The sequence below is a fragment of the Lutjanus erythropterus genome, chromosome 14 (assembly GCF_056507025.1).
Source record: "Lutjanus erythropterus isolate fLutEry1 chromosome 14, fLutEry1.hap2, whole genome shotgun sequence".
NCBI classification, from domain to species: domain Eukaryota; kingdom Metazoa; phylum Chordata; class Actinopteri; order Lutjaniformes; family Lutjanidae; genus Lutjanus; species Lutjanus erythropterus.
In genome coordinates, this window is record NC_139330.1 from 24,788,995 (window position 1) to 24,801,612 (window position 12,618).

The 12,618-nt window shown below is 38.4% G+C and overlaps 1 protein-coding gene across 1 annotated transcript in view; it reads left to right on the plus strand.

Annotated features, from left to right (window-relative positions):
• The window catches only part of LOC146315618 (inactive phospholipase D5-like), a 76,198-nt gene that overhangs the window by 42,233 nt on the left and 21,347 nt on the right, over window positions 1-12,618 (plus strand). The window lies entirely within an intron of this gene.

Sequence of the window (12,618 nt, forward strand, 5' to 3'; positions counted from 1 at the left end):
GGCATCAAGACACGCACACACACACACACACATAGAAAACTTGCCTTCTCAGCAGATACTTGGACAATGTCTGATATTGCTCTCTTACTGTCACTCATTCGGCACCTCTGGCATTGAAAAGCTGCTGTACAAAACTTAACTGCACGCAAGGACACAAAACATATACAGCTACTGATTATCTGTATGTGAGTATAGGTGTAAATGCTAGAAACTCATACAAGCCAATGTGTAGGATAAAAATGTGTAATCCTAACCAAGTTTAGTCATTATTGCTGTTATTTTATTCATTATGTGAGACAGAGAGATGATGGAGTGGAGGATGATTTTTAATAAAGACTCGTGGTGACCATGTTATTAAAGGACAACTGATTTCAACACTGGTAGCTGATGCTACTGTTGCAGCAGCAGCCTTGAGGTCAGGGATGTCAGCTCAGTTTTGGATGTTGTGCAGCTTCATTTTTACTGGTGAGGAAGTCTGATGATAAGGTTTAATTGGAAGTTACTGTCACCATATCCCAATCCTTTTCTCCACCATGTTTACACCTTTAGGCTAAAGCTTTCTGTCCTAACATTTGCACCCAGTATCACGGCAGTTCATGAAATAGTCTCAGAATGTATCTATAAATTCACATACATGGACATGAATTGTCAGTTTTTCCTCGTCATTCAACCAGACATTGCATATTTATTATTGCTAACCTAACCCCATAATGAGAGTAGCAGTGGATAAGTCACTAGTTTGAAAGTTGTGCTGAGTGTCATGAAGTTTTCAAAAATCCTGTGTATAAACAAATCTATGATTAAATTTGCAACAATTTCAGAAACTGCCATGAGACATTTACAATTTGCAAAATATGTATAGAAACACCAAAACAGTTACAAAGTGCTTGCTTATTATCTATGTACACCTGAATCCCATTTCATCCGTTTCATTTTCCTGGCTGGACATTGTCCATGAGCAGTCCCAGCTGTAGCATGGCTCTTATCCACTCACCTCCTCTCTTCCTGGGGTAGTCACCCGCGGCTGTGCACCCAGCTGATCTGAAAGATGCTGACCCACACATTCATTTTCCAGTGCCTAAAAGTGTGTGTGATGTGTGTTTTGGCTGAAAAAAATGACAAATAAAGGAGAAAATTTGGCGAAGCTTTGGAGGAGCTACCGGCCACTTCATTCTACATGCGCAACTGTTGCCATAGCAATGGATACCTGATCACATGACAGTCATACTTATCTAAAACATCTGTCTTACCTTCTTTCCACATTATAATGTCAATACAATTTTAACAGCCATAACTGAAACAGCTTTTTTTCTGCCTTTGTGCTTTCTCCACTTTGCAGCAATTCTCATTGAATTCCGATTCACTCAGCTCAGTCGTATTGCATTTGTTTAACTTCATACAAGTGTTGCTTGATTGTGATAAATCAGTTGATGTTGAACCTCTGTGCCGAAGCCAAGACTGCAGTTGCACCAGGCAGCTATGAGGTGTGAGTGTTGAGAGTGTTTCATCATGTTTTTTCTCTGCAACTGCTCCTCTACGCCCCTGCTGTGAAGAAGAATAGTACATGTTGAATGGAATGATGACACTTTCATAAGAATAACCATAAAAGTGCTTTCCTCGTGTGAAGGACACAGTGTAGAGCTGGCCAACATCAGCAGCAGTATAGACACTATACATCACCTGAAAGTACAAACTCTGCAGTCTATAGATATACACAACAGTATGTAGACAGACAGTACAGTCTTCATGCACACTTAGCCCCATCTCAGAGTCCCACTTTTCCCCTAAGTATCATTATTTTTTCAGTTTGGTATCATGGAATAATTCAGATTTTTGATTCTAGTGTACTGTTGCGGGTGATGACATATTGCTAGAATAGTAATGTTTCTACTTCCAAACCCTGCATCTGTGTTTCTCACCAAAACTTGTATGCACGCACTCTCATTTGATTTGAATTTGAATGAAGGTGAAGTCTGACCTGAGTCATCTGGAGATCACACCAAAACAGGGAACGTATCTGTGAATGTGTCCATTCTGGAACCTTCAGTTGAAGTAAATGGATATATATGAATCAAGTGCACCATCACTTTGTGTTAAAAAAGTGGTTGGAACATAACGTGTGATTTCAGTCAGTATAATTGTATTATTTGTAGAAAATTGTTTGTAATAAAATACATAATGGTGCATCCAAAGGGCATAGCCTAAGCTATTACAGAGTTGATCATACAAAAATACTAAATACTAAAACACAAAACAACATCAACAGCACAAATAACAGTGATCCATCACCTCCACAGCTGCAACACAATGTCAGTATCATATCTATGGTAGAAAGCGGCAGTGCAGCAATAATAATATCCAATATTACTGGCCTAAAATATGACAAATTAGAAACAAATGAAGGAATAACATTAACAACATTAGCTAAAGAGAAACAGAGTTCACAAGTGTTCATGAATCAAGCTCAACCAATTACGACTCTTTTTCAGAACATTTTTAACAAATTGTGGCTTTAAAAAGTGATGGATACAAAATCAGATGTACCCAGTATACCCAGTGGAAATGACACATATGAAGAAAACATGAAACAAGTTGGCCACTCACTCAGTCATCTTCTCCTGTTCAGAAACACACATCTACCAAAACCATCTCCACAGCAAACCTTCTGCTAATGATTGCTGCTCTCTGTCACAATGAATAAACAACATAAATATACCCATTGCACAGAAATAGCCTCCTATTGACCACTGTCACTCTACTGTGTCTTGCAAAGTAAATATGATAATGTAATATGACCTGATCCTGTGGTGCTATCAACAGGTGACATGTGATGAAACCTGTCTTAGCCTCATTTAAACATAACATAGAACAGCCTGATATGGATTAATGGTTGTTTTATGGAGCATTTACTTCATAACTGGGGCTGCCACAAGATATTTCTTTGTTTATTGTTTGTAAGACTGATGGAAATACTGCAGCACAACTTCAGGAGGTCTTGTGGCTTTCTTGAATTGAGTTCTGTTTAGATGAACTGTTGGTTGAGAGCTTAGTAGCTCAGCTTTTTGAAAATAAATGTGTGACTGCTGAAAGGAGAACCTATAAAGAAGTCATTGTTCTGTGATACAGATGGACTGACACCAAATTCTGACATCCACATCTGATGTTTTGAACAGATGAAAGGTTTTCTCCATCAAAGGATGATTGTAGTTGTGCTGAAAATATCTTACTGTGACATAATATCACTGATGTTTGGCTCACCATCTATAGGATTAGTGTTTGGCTGTACTTACTGAAAACACACACACACACACACACACACACACACACACACACACACACACACACACACACACACACACACACATGCTCAGCCAAGTATATTGAGAGTCATCAGTGAGACATCTTCACTGAGAATTATTTGGAATTAAATCTGACAGAGGAATATTAATTAAACTATGCAAATATTTAACCTCACTGATTAAGCAATATTATCTGAAACAAACAATAGCAGATTGTTTTTATTCATCCAACCACCTGTAGGTTATAAAATTACCTACACAAGAATGTAACTCTCAAAAAAAACAGAAAACTTTCTCTTTAAAATTCAGTTGTTGGGATAATCTAATCAGCTCTATGCCAAAACATTAACCTGCTGAACAGCCAGTGGGACAGGCAGGCTCCAACCTATAAACATCACATTTAAATTATTCAGTTTTCATCTTTTGTGAGTTCCTAAAAAATGTAGATTTCTATATATTTTATTGCCATTTATATTGTTATAAAGCTGTCTGGTTGCTTTTAATGACATAAATAACAAAATGTTGTAACTAAATAACAATGTTTGAACCGTCCCATTTATTTTCTAAGTACAATTAGGTGAACACAGTATGCTTGGTTACAATACAATTACACTATGATATTAAGCAAAAGTGAGAATATACAATGCAAAAAACCTGCAATCAAAACTTTCCAAAACTGCAGATACCCACTTGATGCATCTGTCGGTTGTGTTGGCATTGCAGTAGCTTCATCATCTGTCGCCTGGCAGAGATTTGCACTCCTCTAGTTGTAATCCCACGTGCATGTGTGTCTCCATAACATATTACATGTGTGAGTCCAACTGATAAAGTTACAGATGTATTGTGTCCATACAGTCACTTAGTGTGATTAGTTGTTGTTTCCAGCAGCAGTGTGGACCTTGTGGTTTTGCCTGCAGGATGAACCAAAAACAGGACAACATGTGTTTGTTCTCTCAGGACACTTTGCTCATCACAAATGTGATTAAACTGAGGATGGATGCAGCAAAGAGGGGAAAGACAGAGAGAGAGAGAGAGAGAGAGAGAGAGAGAGAGAGAGAGAGAGAGAGAGAGAGAGGGACAGATGAAAGTAACAGAGGTTGGCCAATACAGTCAAGATCTAAAGTGTCCAGATAGTACAAACTATTGATCAAATACTAATGGGAATTGATTGAGTTTATGTTTTTTTTAGGTTATTTTAACTTTTAACTTACCTTGCTTAACTTAATTTTCAAGGTTGCACTTAATTAGAATAAACTGTCTACAGCAACAAAACGGTTGTCTATTAATGATCTTACAGAGCTGCATAAATGACAAATTACCATAATGAACCTGTTCATGAAAATGTATGATTTTTTTTAATCCCCGAATTTAGCCTAAAGGTTCTGCTGAATACACAGGTTTGTGAACTGAGCATTTTCATTAATTGTATAGCCAGCTCAGTACATACAGTGCTGCATGTTTTGGATTCGAGAGAGATTTTGGATTCTACCTTGGTTACCAGGGAAACCACAAATATATGCACATTTTTGCAGGGCTACGTAGGTTGAAAATGTTTAATGTTTAGTGAATCAGTCCAATAGTCAGATTCGCACAAACGGCGAAAGGCAAAAATTTACTTCTGTCTTTCTTCTGACGTCTTCTGTCTGAACACTCCTTGAACACTCTTGAGTGTAAACACATCATCTATTAGCAAGTCAAGTCAATCACATTTATGAAGCCCCAAATCTCATATCCTTAGACCCTCAGACTGGACAAGCAGCAACTGAACTGTTTCAACTCTGAATGATTCATAAGTCTCCACCTGAAATTGAACACTTGAACTATGACTAAGGTTGAAGCTCAAGACACAGTGAAATAAAAAGAGCAAGTTCTAATATTGTATCCCTGTTAATTGTCTATTTATCTCTTGTTACATGCTAAATATGTATCAGAAATATGTGTCCATGTACCTGTACCAGGTCTCAGGTGGGGTAGAAGTAAATGTGAGAGTGAGCAGCTCAAATGTTCTTTGTACAAGTCACTTGCAGAGGGGCAGATAGGTGATCTCACGCCTTGTTAAAATCCTTTTGTGATTAAAATAAATGGTGTCAAGGTACAGCCAGCAGCCAGATGATCTGATCAAAGTGGGATGGTTTTATCCCGTCAGTCAAGGTCCTGTCTTGGCCGCCATCCAACGATCTTCACCTCTTCCTCAGTGGGGATGCTGGTTAATGACACTGTGTTCAAAGGATGCTCGTCTTTCAAGTCCGTCATCTTCAGGACAAAATCACCAGCATCTTTAAACATGATGGTCTGTGCATCCCACCTCAAAGGTCCACTCATTAGCTTTTAGCTATGTTGCATGAGAGGTTGTGCTTTCATTATTCGCACAACAATGATGTAGTCAGGACTGAAAATGAAAATGAAAACTGTTATCTCAGTTTCCCTGGAAACACGTGGGGTCTGACTAGTAACTGAAAAACTTCAGTCAGTCAGGTCAGTAGAACTCCTCTGTAATGAAACCTAGTTTACTACTAAGATATTTGCATGGACAGATTTAGCCTCTAAGTCCACAAACTTCACATCAGAATTTAAGCTAGTAGCACCTGTCAGTCTCACTGGCACTGCTGAGGGAGAATGCTGAACAGAGTTTCTGTGAGATCCAAACAATTCCAATAACTCCAAAAAGTCTGACTGTATTGAAAAAAGATTATTTCCTAAATTCACATATTCTGGATTTGTTGGTGTTGACCTTCCAAACACAACACACATGCTAAGACACAGTTTTCTACAGAAGCACAACATTAAAAAATACAGAAAAATCTCTTGCATTCCTTCGGAAAGCAGCACTAATTGCAATGCCAAGCTTTATTTACAAAAATTAACAAATAATAACTAGCATTTCTTACAGTAAATGCCTACATTGTCACTGGCTGAAACCCATATACCAGATGAAATTCTACAAGTGACTGCAGTGATATTCTTGGAGTTTTGTCAAGTCTTCATCAGGCACAGGGGGTTTTCACCCCGTTGTCTTGCGAGGGAGAATGTTGCTTGTGATGTAGATGAAGTCCTCTGACCTGACTCAGTACAAAGACCTGATCTGTTTAATAGCCAGGACTACTGGTGTGTGATGTATGTAAAGCCTGAAGTCACCAGCAGCGGGCTATGAATTCACAGGCTATAAATTTAAAAAAAAAATAGCTTGGTGCAACATCAGTATGAAAGTTTGATTTTCCAGTGTGACAATTTTGTCCACAAGCAGTAGGTCAATGATGGTTTGAAGATGGATAGTTATTCAGTCTCTGGTGCAGTATTGACTGATATAACTGACTGATTATCAGTCAGTCCTGACCCAATCGGTGTCATGCTCTACTCCCCATCCAATACAATGACAAAACCCTCAACTGTGATATGTTTTCTTCTTTCCCTCTACTTTTTCTCTCTCTTCTCTTCTCCACAAACATCTGTGTGCACGGAGGGAAACTGGCTGCACTAAAAGCAAGACTGTCTGTTGAAATGCCAAAAAAAAAAAAACTCACTCTGCCACCAGGCTTGTGGTGATATTATGCTCTACACATCCTCCTAACAGCCACGCAACATCTGCAGCACTCCAAGCACTCGTAAGACAAATTAGACCAGGACGTGTTGATCACAGTTCTTCCAGACTTCTGTTGTGATGTTGGTGTGCAGGAACTCTGAGCAGCACGACTCCTTGTTCTCACCATGTCGTGATACAGAGGAAACACTCATAAGAGGATAATTGGGTCCCTGACACTTTTCTCAGGCTGAACTGTGAAGGAACTCATTCTGCTCTCTATGTAGGCGCACTTACAATTTCCTTAAATGTGCTTCCAAAGCTGCAGGGTCTGTATTATTTCTGTATCATGTTCACAAACCAGCAGCTCTCTGCAATATTTCTACTGTCCCTCTGCTTTGCTTCAGTGCACTATATGGTGACAGAGAAGCACAAACCAAACTGGGGTATTAAAAAAAATAGCGCCAACTTCAAACAATCACTACAAACTCTGCAAAGCATGATTTACATCTCACTTGTAGATGATTATAATGAGCCAATCCTTCAGCAGATGGCACAGGGCGATCTTAAAACAAGAGATTTGACAGAATATCAGAAAGAAGGGCAGACAGTTTAGAAGTTCAGTCTCTCATCTGAGGATAGAAACATCCACCCTCTGTGTCCTGGCCTTCACCTCTCTCTGCAAAGAAAGTGCAACACAAGCAGAGGGAGAGACACGGTAACAGCGACTTTGTGGTTGTTTGAGTGCGTGTGTGAGTTTGGCACCATGCCATCCACCTTGCACAGCCCTTTTTTTTAGATGGACTCTGTGGAGCTTTTTTAAAACAGACAGCAAGCAATCTCACTAAATCTTGTTATTTATGACTCCTTTTTTGCAAGTCACTCAAGGCTATCTGCTTCTGGTGGAATTTTCCAGCATATGTCAGTGTGTATGAACTGTAAACAGACAAGAAGTCAAGAGGGATTCATATGTTGAGTTGAGAGTTATTATTGCGTTAGTGATGATGATGACTGTCAGTTTGTTGTGAAGCAGCAGTATGGGAGGGATAGACAGCGCTGTTTTACCATAAACTACAACACAAATGCATGCTTAAAGGGCCAGTTCACCAAAACTACAAAGACATGCTGTGGGAGGTCCTGCTTTTGAGATTTCTGCAGCAAAATCAAAAATACATATTTTTCTCCTGGCCTATAATGCTATTTAGAAATGTGGGATGCGAGTGAAATGCCAAGTTATCTTACTTATCATTATCTACTGATGGTAAAAAGAAAACAGTTCCTATATGAAATGGTCTGTGGATTGTCTTGAATAACCAGGTCATGTTTTCTGAAAGGAGACATTGCTATTGAGTTTTTCAAATGTACTTTTTTTAGGGCTCCCCAGCTAAAGATTTTGCTAGTCGACTAGTCGTTATTTCAAGCCCATAGTCAACTAGTCGTCGCACATTTATGTTAAATTTAAATATATATTTTTGGAGCACAAAGCATGCTACCTGCTAAATGCCAATGGAAGAAGTGGTATGTGTCAGCACAACAGAATATTTTGAAAGTATAACCTCACACAAGTCTTGTTCAAAACTCTGGAATAACTGACTCCCAGCTCCACAAAAACAAATACTCACTATTATCAACACGATGGATGATGTATACTTACAAATTAACTCGTGAAGTTAAAAACTCGCTCCTCAAAATCTTCAAGCCTCCCTGACATGCCTGAACCTCGGAGTCCTGGTTTGAGACGCTGTAACATTAAATCACCTCAGTACGGTATTCCCAGTCATCAAACTGGCCTCTGTCACTGGTCTGTAAAGGTGTTTCCCAGTCTGACAGGACTGTTAACTGGGCTAACTAGCTAACAACAGATACAGCACAGTTAGCAGTACTGTGCCAATTGCAACAATCCCCTGCAAGGCATGGCTCACGAAAGGAGTTTGAATGGTGGGTTGTTTTCTGCCATTGAAATCCATTATATTGGAAAGAAGGCAGGAAAAAACTGCGAATCCCACCAAACCTATCTAGATGATAAAAAAAAAAAAAAAAAAACGCACTACAGGTAAGAGGAAAATTATTTTTTACTGCTTTTAATTTTTTTTTACATTTTGTGAGTATTACATTTAAACATTCTTTGCACTTTGAAACAGTTACTGTGAGGCAGTCCTTTGTAATTGAAGGTGTATTGATCCTGAGCTATGCTCCAGTGTCAGGTAACACCGTCCCTACAGCACACTTTGAGTCTGACCTCTTCATATAGCTGCCATAATGCACACACATCCGACCACGATGCAGCAGCTGTTAGGAAATATGAGAAGCTTGATTCTCCTGCAGGTAGACCTTCCTTCATATTTACATCCGGTATAAGGTCCAGCAGATGACTGATGGACGGGATTTAACCTCCATTTATCCTGTGAGAATTTGCTGAGCAAGCTTTTGTTGAGCACCTCGGGTTGTTCGGCAGCAGATGTTCAGAGGTAGAGATGAATGTTTCTGTTTTCCCTCAGTCACATTTTTTCACCAATCAGTGATGTTAACCAGCTGCCAGGAAGTCATTTATGTCACCTTCATGCTGCTGTCACCCTTTCAGATCATTTAGGCACCAGAATGAGACACAGAGGATTAAAAGTGAACGAGCTGGATGAGCAAACTGTACATAGGAAGTAGGTATAATATTCCACTGTGCAGCGCTGCCAAGAAATAGAAACCTCTATTCTCATGTCAGACATCAGCTCAGACAGATGGTTGTGTGAGGATGAGAGAGTGAAGCTGAATGTCCCCACCAGCATCTCTTTGGTCCACTGGGGACGCCTTATTGACTGACTGGTAGATTAATTTAATTCCCACATGAGGACCTATGGACATGAATGTGTTTAGCTACAATAAACACAATAAAATAAGGCTTTGTGTTTGTCGGTCGATGGTGTATGATATGAGATTTGTCTCTGAGGATAATGAATGGAATTAGCTGACTGTGCTAATGTTCAAGGATAATTACTTTTGGCTCTTCTGGTGCGTTTCAAAGGGATCAGGATACATTTGTTATTGTTTTACAAACAGTTGGGGTATTTCCCAGTTACTGGGTCAAATCTACTGCACATCAGCATCTCACTATATTGGAAACATGAGTGAGGATGTCCTGAGGCTGCAACGCTTACTGTGTTGTTCGCTTTAAGTCCATGTCGGATAAAAATGTAAATGCAAAGTAAACTACATATTTGTTTAATGGTGGTAGATAAAAATTCTCTGTTTACATCCTAAAATAGGAAGAAGTGGTTGTGTTATGACTTTAAAAACATGAAAGCTTATATCTCTAAACCTCAGACTACTGTAGTATAATAGTGGTATCAAGTATCTATGTAATCAATATGCAGGTCTCAGTTCTTCAGTAGAGATGTTTAATAGATCTTCTTTCACTGCAGATATTTTGACGTGCAGGAAAACACGTTAGTATTTAATGACATTAATAATAAGTGTATTCCATTTATGTGTTCATATTTCTGGGCCCTGCTGGCTCACTGACAGGGCTTATAGGGACAAATAAATACAGAAGAGCCATAATTAATGTTATTAGTTACACCAGTGTCCTTTCTGTTGTGACAAGTCAAAATGTACAGTGTGCTTCGAAAACGACCCTGCCTCATAGACCATAATGCCGCCCAAATTACATTTTCATCAACATAATGACATAAATTTTCCATCCATGCAATATCTGCTCATAACAATTCCAGCATTTTTTTTTTTTTTTCAGCCTAGGTTTAGGCGCTTAAAACACTTGATTAAGGATAATCAAAAGTTTAACAGTGAGTATTCTTCTGTTGAAAATGGTGAAAAGACATTCAGAATGTGTTCAAAAGTGAAAGTTTTTAACCAACTATTTGAAGAAATTGACTGAACATTAAAATTTCCAAGTCCAAATAACAGTTTATCATTGAGGCAGTGATGAAACACGTCTAAATTTCTCTGTTGAAAGCCAGAAGATGAACATTGCCTCTCCAGACCCCAGACTCCTGGATGGAGGACTGTGAGTGCTCTTTATATTACATCTCCTGAATTCCTAAAGCCTTCTGACAGAGAGGCTCTTCTCCCAACGCTGCACGTCCATACAACGTCCTGTAAACGATATGCCTAAGTACTCGGACATGTGCATTAAGCTACATCAGTGAGTGCAATTTCTTATTCAACATTTAGAACTTCACCCATTATGATGTTGCATTAAATGCACTGAAATCACATTTTCATGTCAATAAGATTTCACTTACCAATGAAAAATGAGAAATGTCATGACGGTAATCAATATTGTTCCTCTTTCTCTATCAATGTTGAAATCCTGGTTGGTGCTCACTGGACTGACTCACAAGACGTTTAACCAAAGTGTCATACAACTTTTGTGTGGTACAAGAATAAAACATTGTCTTGAATGACAAAATGTTGCCATTGGACTGCTTTCAAAATGCATAAAGTAGTAGTGTTTAAACATAATTGCAGGAGACAGGATGGTGAAAAAGGTCTTTTCTTAGTTTTCAAGCTTAACAGAGAAATTTAAGTCCCTCTCAGAGTCCTCTCATCACCACCTGAGCAGCACAAGCATGTAAATGACCTGAGCTGACACTGCAGCTTAGAGTCGGTGAGTCAATGACATGAAGGTGACACGTAGTTAACCTTCTCAAGGCCCAGGTGTTACACTCTTAGACATAATACAGTGGAAATGTCCTCAATTAAACGCAAGGCACAGCTTTATGAAAGAGGTCGTGAAGCAAGGACATGCAAAATAACCTTTCCATTGTCAAACTTTTACCCAATATAAAGACGAAATTCCTAAACTGGTGAGACTTCATGCTCTGCTGCTCCTGAGGGTCATTTATTATTACAGGTGGTGCATTTAAATCTGCTGTGAATGCAAAAATGTATAATTTATCAGCTGTAACCTACAGTTGTGATATATTTATTTATATCTCTAATACGTGTGTCCTCCAAAGGTCCACAAATCCCCTAGGAAATAATTGTAGTAGGAAGCTTTTCCAACTTCCTGTCAAGAATAATGGATTTTGGAGAGTAATTTTGCACCCAGAGGGGCTGTTTGACTGATGAGTTACAGATATTGTATTTTCTTTCACATAATTGGTCACCAATAAATGAGCCAAAACCACATTTTGGTGGAAAGATTTGTGGCCAGCAACAAATAAAACAAAGCAATAATGCTACCAGTTTAGATCTTTCTTAATTGGTACTGCAAGCCACAGAAAATCTGTTGGACAGCCACCTTGAAATTGGACAAAAACACAATAATAGTATGGTTTACCTCCTGTATAATCTGATCAAAATCCCACTTTTGAATCCGTCCTATGAACATACATTATTTTGTTGACCAAATATACAATAAACAAGACTATTAAAAAGGCTACAACACTGTAAGACATTTCAAGTTGGTTTAACTTGGAAATGCAAATTCTCCTACTGCCTTGAAAATACAAGTTATCTCAATTTGAAGAAGGCCTTTGTTTCAAATCAGAAATTAAAGTTCACTAAGTTGATTTGACTAAAATGTTTTAGTTTTCTCAACCTGATTTTTTAAGTTGTTTTAAGTTGTTGATTGGAGCTTTAATGACTTGATGTTTCAATTTCTTATTTTTCTTATTTCTATTTTTCTTATTCTTATTTTACATTATCCGTGCAAGAAAATGTATCTTACTTACTGTAATTGAGGAAACATATTTCTGCATCATTGTAACTTACAGTTTCAAATTAAAACAATGACTTGCCATTCTCAAATTACCAGGATTCTTTTTTTTTCAATTTCAATCTTGACTG